General features: G+C 39.3%; 1 non-coding gene across 1 annotated transcript; it reads right to left on the bottom strand.

Annotated features, from left to right (window-relative positions):
* Positions 1–6388: 6388 nt before the first annotated feature.
* On the bottom strand, positions 6389–6460 carry Trnac-gca. The gene has a single exon. It is a non-coding gene; the product is annotated as a tRNA-Cys (tRNA).
* Positions 6461–7557: the final 1097 nt, after the last annotated feature.

The raw sequence follows: 7557 nt of genomic DNA, 5'->3' as shown, positions 1-7557 counted from the left end.
CCAGCTGTCTTTGTGGTCGTGATCTGAGGCTGGCCGTAAATGGTACAGTCCGAAAGACACCAGAGTAAGGTCGGTGTGCCTCAGGGAAGTGTACTTGGTCCCTTGTTCAGAAATGCTTACTTCATGGATCTACTGCGCCTTATACCTGACGCATTATACAGATGAGTACAGTCTTTAGGTCTTCATCACAGATAGAAGACGTCTCTACTGTACGACTATCAACGGGAATATTGCAGTTACATCAACCTTATGTTACTTTAAGTTTCCATCTCTTCATCAGCGATCTCTCACTCCGTGCCTTACCCGATCTGGAACAGTTCTACACAACATTCAAACACTGAAGAGTTGTGTTGCACAGCTGCTGTTCGTAGCTTCCAGATGGCTAAAACAAAACCTCTCTATATGTTTGACCTCTTAAATGAGAGTAAAACTGATCCTATATACCTGATGACCAGTTAGGTGGGATGTGAGGATACGCCACGTAGTATACTAAGCCTTCGGGATACAAGAAGACATTGTGGTCAATATAGCACTCGATTGAAAGTTGGGTGGACGCGAACCAGTGAACCAGTGACATGAGGAGAGCACTATATCCACTCGGCCACCGCACACCTCGTCTTATATGTGAGGATTTAATAAGAGGTGAAGTAAGGGAAAGACCTACCTGTGTCCTGCTCCTCCTGCTGAGTCATGGTGCAGCGAAAGGAGTGAAAAAGGGAGAAAGAGTTGATGGTGAGAAGAAGCGGAGCAGATGGACAAAATAAGGGAATAGGGGGATAGAAATAGAGGAGAGGACGACTGACGAAAATGAGAATATGGATGAAAAGGGGAGAAGAGGAGGAGGTACAGTATAAGGAGAGTGAAAGGAGAGGTAAAAAGAGTAGAAGTGATAAAAAAAAAAAAAATAATGAAAACCAAGAACGAGAAAGGAAAGGTTAGGTTAAGTTAGGTTAGGTTAGGTTAGACGTTAATTGAGCCTAAAGTTTATTATGCGGACTTTTCCACATGCTGATAGAATTTACGAAGTTTAGTGCAAATCCATAAACTCGTTCTCGAAATATTTAGTGAAATCTTAGTCAGACAGAACCGAAAATACTTTGTGGGGTAAAAACATGAAACACAGAAAGATCGTGAAGGTCAGACGAGACACAACTATACTAAATAATTTTTTAGGCTCGTGGAACCTAAGTGGAGTTTGCAGATGATCTCTTTTTCTTTCACTGTCTGTCTGTCTGTCTCCGTCTGTCTGTCTGTCTGTCTCAACTTTATTTATAGTATACATCATTAATTTACAGTATAATAAGACATTGAAATAAGAAAACAGTTTTGCTTTACATCTCAGCAGGGTAGAGGTCTTAACACAAACAAGTAAATTACCTAATAACTGAGAGTGGTTCTGTGGTGTGTTAGAGCTGTAGGGAAGATGCTCTAAACAAATGACTATGAGGAAAATGAAGTTCTTGTGTACTGAAGAAATATACAGCTGGGAGAGAAGTAATCCCTAGTGCTGTGATAATCCTTTCCTCTCAGTTAATTTGTGGCACTTGGATAATGAGGCTAAACACTCGATGTGGTTGGCACTCTCCATAAACCATTAAAACATGTGAATTTTTATTTATTTTTTTATGATTTGCTGGAATTAATTAATTAGTTGTAGTTTATTTTAATGTTTGGATAGAAATTTAATTTGTTGTGTAAGAGGTGAATTATTTTTTTTATCTAGTTAATTCCATCTCATTAGGAAATGCATTGTGTATAAAAAGTATATATACTTTGATAACAAATATATATACATAAATAAGTTGTGCAGTGTATAATAAAATTAGTTTGGCTATCTAATATACTATAGGACTAGCCGTGTGTATGTCTGTCTGTCTGTCTGTCTGTTCTGGGCAGCCGAAACGGCACAATCGTTTTTCATCAAACTTGGTGGAAAAATTGCAAAAAATTCGTAGAGTGGAACAAACCTGGTCCCATGTCAATAGTTTTTTTAGGAAGGCATTAATTAACCATTTTATTTACGCTGAAAAACTATGCAAGTCTACGGACTTGGCGCACCCTCATTCGCTGTACGCTGTCAGCTGGACGGCAGTTGCGCGCTATACTAGCCAAACACGAGCATTCAAACTCTCACCGGGCACGAAGGGCCGGCGAACACTTGTATACAACTAAGTTTGTCACTCTCTACAAATGAGTTTTTTTTCTGTTATTCTACAAAAATGAAAGTGTTCTCTGTTCTCCCCGTGTATGTTATTGTAAGCACCGGGAGAAGAAGTGTTCTGCCGGATATCTTGTTCTAAAGAAAGCGAATCACCAGTAACTAATTATACGCTTCTCTCGGGTATATAAATTTGTCTCCGTCAGTGAGTGAGTGAGTGAGTGAGTGAGTGACTGACTGAAAGACCAAACCTAACCTAACCTAACAAGCACAAACAAAACACAACATGAAACTTACCATTCAAATACGTTAAATGAAAGAAAGAGAGAGAGAGAGAGAGAGAGAGAGAGAGAGAGAGAGAGAGAGAGAGAGAGAGACCTGGTGTTACTGGAGATAGCTTAATACTTTTGTCACCTTCATCACTATATTTCCACTAAGTTGTTCCGTATTACCTTAAAAACTTTCGACAATTTGTATATACCTGTATTTATTATATTTTGTAATATGTAACGTGAAGCGGTGTATCACTGTTCTCGTTATATTTCCATGTTAATATTTCTTTTCTACTGTGGATTTAATTTAATTCACTGTGTTATTATTGTAGGTTCGTGTAAAAAATAAAATAATTGTTTAGTTTTAATGACGGTATTAACGGAAAATCATATATTTATGTATTAGTTAACGTTTTAGTAGTTATATTAATATTTTTCATTCAATACTAAACAGTAGACTTCAAATGACATTCTATTTCCTGAGTGAATAATTACAATGAAAGTGTAGAGTAAATCTTTATTTTTTAGTACACAAGGAAGCAGTACAGATAGTCACTACTAAACTCGACCGACTTTACTTCCCCATCTGTAAAGTTAGGTACTCATTCACAGCTGGGTGAACTAAGGGAGCCCTGGGTACAAACCACTGAACCTAAGACCAGGAAGGGAGGTTTGTATCCAGTCGGCCACCACACCCTAATACCAGAGTGTGTCCCAGAAAATTATTGAGTATATTACCATTACAGTGAGTGTTAATATCGATGTTGATAAGACGTTGGACTCATAAGAACAGAGACTGACTGACACTACAGGACCATTATTCGTGACATTACAGGAAACTTAAGTCTATACTGACCTTAGAGAACATTGGAAACAAGTTTATAAATCACCCTTCGTTTTACTGATTAGATTTTTATATTCAATAGAATACGACTCAAATACGAACACAAAAAGGGTGAGTGAAGGAATGAAACACAACTTGATAATAACAACACTCAACTAGTTCATTTATCCCCACACATACACAATACTAAACTGTGTGAGTGTGTGTGTGTGTGTGTGTGTGTGTGTGTGTGTGTGTGTGTGAGAAGAGAATTAAAAGCGGAAAGATCATGAGGTAGAAAGAGGAGACAAAGTGAAAACAAGAACTAAAGGAAATAATAATAGGGAAGAGATAGCAAACCAAAATTGACAAGTGAAAAAAAATAATATTGTTTAAATGGAACTGACAGAAGAAGAGGAAGCAATGCTGATAAACCTGAGAAGAAGTAAGCCAGAAAAAGCGGAAGGGGAGATACGTGGAAGGTAAGATAAATGACAAGGAAGAGAATAAATGGAGAGGGGAACAGTGAAGAGGGGAGACAGAGGGAAGACGAACGCAGGTGAGGAGGGAGAGAATATGAAAAATGACGAAAGTATGAGGAGTGGGTGCTTGTGTGTGCACGCGCGTGGGTGGGCTGTGTGTGTGTGTGTGTGTGTGTGTGTGTGTGTGTACACCCGCAGGAAGGCAGCCTGGGTGTTTGGGTATACCAGCAGGAGGGCGGCCTGGGTATGTAGGTCGCCACACTCAGCAGTTCTCCTGGACGTGTGAGGGTCAGAGTGGGGATCAACCTGTATTTTCACCCCCCGTCACGTCCCTCGACTTACAGGGAGAGGAGGGATTTGATGCCATCCGTCCTTCCGTCCTCCCGTCCGTCCTTCCGTCTTTCCACCCTTCTGTCCTTCCGTCCGTCAGTCCTTCCGTCCGTCTGTCCTTCCGTCCGTCTGTGTGACCGGGCAGCTACGAGGTCATCCAGGAGGCAGAGGAAGTAAGTGATGCCACCCGATCGATGACTCGCACAATGGTTATTCCGCATGACTCAGAAAGAATGGTTGTCGTTTTCTATGCCTTGTTGTTTAATACTTCCATCACTTATGCGATAGGCCAAATACTCTTCGATTTTGAGAAGTCATTCATTCAAAGCTTCAACAATCTCCCGTTCAATAATCACCTTGCAGCAGTAAACAGCGTCGTCTAGCTCTATATATGCTTACATTATATCAACCAACTTAGAGGCTATTGTGTGTGGTTATACTTCCTGAGGAGTTAACTGTCCAGTGCAGGGTCTTCCTTGGCGCCGCACGTAGACTGTAAATATTGTTGGCTTATGAGTCTCGTGTTCCCTGTTAACAAGAGTCTGACTCACCTCCAGGCCATAGAGACGCCAGAGAGTCTCAGCTCAAAGGGTGGGAAGTAAGTGTGTGTGTGTGTGTGTGTGTGTGTGTGTGTGTGTGTGTGTGTGTGTGTGTGTGTGTGTGTGTGTGTTACTTTGTGATTAGGATGATATACAGGTGATAAACATAATGATTTAGGATGATCACACAAAGGATGGTTGACACCATAGTTAGAATGAAATCACAGGCCTTGGATGTCATGATAGCTTGAGTGATAACGAGGATGATGATAACTAGTGTGATCAGAATCATGGCATGAATTTTGGATATCTTGATGGGGGATGGATAACACGGATTAAATTGAGATAACGAGAGAAGAATACTTTACTGTATTACCCCAGATGATATGAAAACAGGCATAACTGATATCACACTGTAGAATGATATCATAAATACGCATACACCGATAGCATTGATAAGAACATGGATGATATTTACCTCGACACTTCGAATGATAAACACGGATAATCGATTCCCCACTGAGCAAGATACGGATATGAAGACTGACGCATCTCCCAATAACTTGATTGATATCATGCGTGATGTACAGTCGCTTCCACATGAACGTACCACAGCCTGGGAGTGTTTGAGGACTCGGGTACGAGATATGGCATTGCAGCATCGTTGTCAGGGCTGAGTGAATGGGCGTGAAACGGTGAAAATATCCTGTTTGTGTGGCCACACCTCAATACTGAAGATCACATATCACATAGATACTTTATTTGTTTATGTTATGCACCAATGTTGTGTAGCCACGACTGAGTGACTAGGACTGAACCGGCAAATAGGGTAATCCACAGTTCCACGTCAATGACTACGGTGCTGCGCTGCCACATCTCGTACTTGTGCCCTCACATATTCCCAGGTTGTGTTACGTATATGTGGAAGCAACTGTACCTTCAACACTGTGAGTTTCTAATGGTTAAATAGTCTCTGAATAAGACGGATAAATTATATAGAAAAAATAACCGAAAACTCCAGATATCTGGGAGAAAAGTACAACAACAATCTCCTATATTTTGCTTGAAGGAAGAAGACAGAGAGGAAGACAATGTCAAAATGAAGTATAACATTACGAGTTTCTTATGAGGGGAAGACATATTAAAAAAAAATGAATAAAAAATAAATAAAATTACTTAACAATTAGTAATGGATGATCATGGGGTTTATTATATGGTGTTGAAATTGGTAAATATCAGGTGTTAGTTTTTCAGTTAATATATATGTAAATTGAGGGTCCTAGCAGGTAAAAGTGAGGAGGCTGGAGAGATGCACTCAAGACACACCGTCGAAAAGTTGGCGAGGTCTTAATGGCATCTCAGCTCAGAAATTAATTAAATAAAAATCTTTTTCAGTAGAACTCAGAGAACACGTGTAAAAAGCTGGTGGAAGTTGGCAGACAGTGACTATCCCGTGAGAGTCCTGGTGGCTGATGGTTATATACAGTAATAGTCGGTTAAACACGATTATTACCTTCATCAAACAGCTAAGTAACTCTAGAAGCGCATATATGAGAGAGTCTATTAATGCAGTTATAATAATTGTATTTGTAAGGATTCACTGTAATGTAATTGCCAACTTGAAAATTAGAAATCCTTAGTATAAGAATTTGACGTTTCATGTAGATTTTAATTTCAAAATATTGTAAGTAATTATTATCAAAATTCAACTGTGTTACACCACACATGAATACGTTTAACACACGTACTCATAGACAGTTACATGTTATAATATTAATGTTAGTAGGGGGCGCTCGGGATTGAACCGGGGACCTCTCGATCTGCAGTCGAATGCTCTACCACTGAGCTACACCCCCAGATATACTCTGATGTAAAAAAGTTATAATTTAACACAATTGATACACAGACCCAACTCTTCAAGACATAAAATTGATCGAGTTTACACCCGTGTTTTATTGCCTCGAGTCGTACTTGAACCAAATGACTTGAGATTTGACTTGCGACTTATTGACTTAAGAATTAGACTTTGGGACTTGATGATTTAAGACTTGGGACTTGCCTTGGGTGTTTATGAATTTGACTTGACTGGGGAAGAGATGAACTTGACATGGGAATGTAAATTTTCTTGGGAATTCAACTCGGACTTGATTGAGAGGTGACAGGTATGTGTTGTTCATCTTAGATTCATACACCACCTGTTTTGTTGTTTTAATTTACTCTATACTAAAGGCTCCTTTTGAGACTATGTGGCCTTGTATAAGAGACTTGACACTTGACAACTTAACACTTGACTGCTGAGATTTGAGACTTAAGGCTTGAACATTTGGAACTTGAAGCTTGACATTTGAAACTTGAAGCTTGACATTTGGAACTTGAAGCTTGACATTTTGAACTTTAAGCTTGACATTTGGTACTTGAGGCTTGACATTTGGAACTTGAAGCTTGACATTTGGAACTTGAGGCTTGACATTTGGAACTTGAGGCTTGACATTTTAAAATTTGAAGCTTGCATTTTAGAACTTGAAGCTTGACTTTTGGAACTTATGGCCTACCTTTTAGAACTTGGTACTTGAGATTAGAGAACTTGAGATTTGAGCCTGAAGACTTATGATAACTGTGAGTCGAGAGACCAAAGACTTAATAATTAACATGAGACTTGACTCCTGGGACTCTGGACCTGACTTAAGACGAGACTCTTAATACTCGGGACTTTACTCCTAAGATGTGGGATTAGTGGGATTATATCTTCATTAATAATTCAGTTTAGGTATTTTGCATTTGCTCTCAAAATTCATATTAAATCTTAATAATGTTGACACAGAGGTGAGCAAAGTTGTATTCCAAGAGGATGACCCGGGTTCGATTCTCGGCCATCTCATGTATGTACGTTAAATACACATACACATAGACAGTCACAAGTTTTAATAATAAAAATAATAATAATAACGTTGGT

This window comes from Homarus americanus, unplaced genomic scaffold, assembly GCF_018991925.1.
Source record: "Homarus americanus isolate GMGI-L3 unplaced genomic scaffold, GMGI_Hamer_2.0 scaffold18284, whole genome shotgun sequence".
NCBI lineage: Eukaryota > Metazoa > Arthropoda > Malacostraca > Decapoda > Nephropidae > Homarus > Homarus americanus.
The sequence above is the reverse complement of the archived record's forward strand: the minus strand, read 5'-3'. Positions and strand labels throughout refer to the sequence as shown.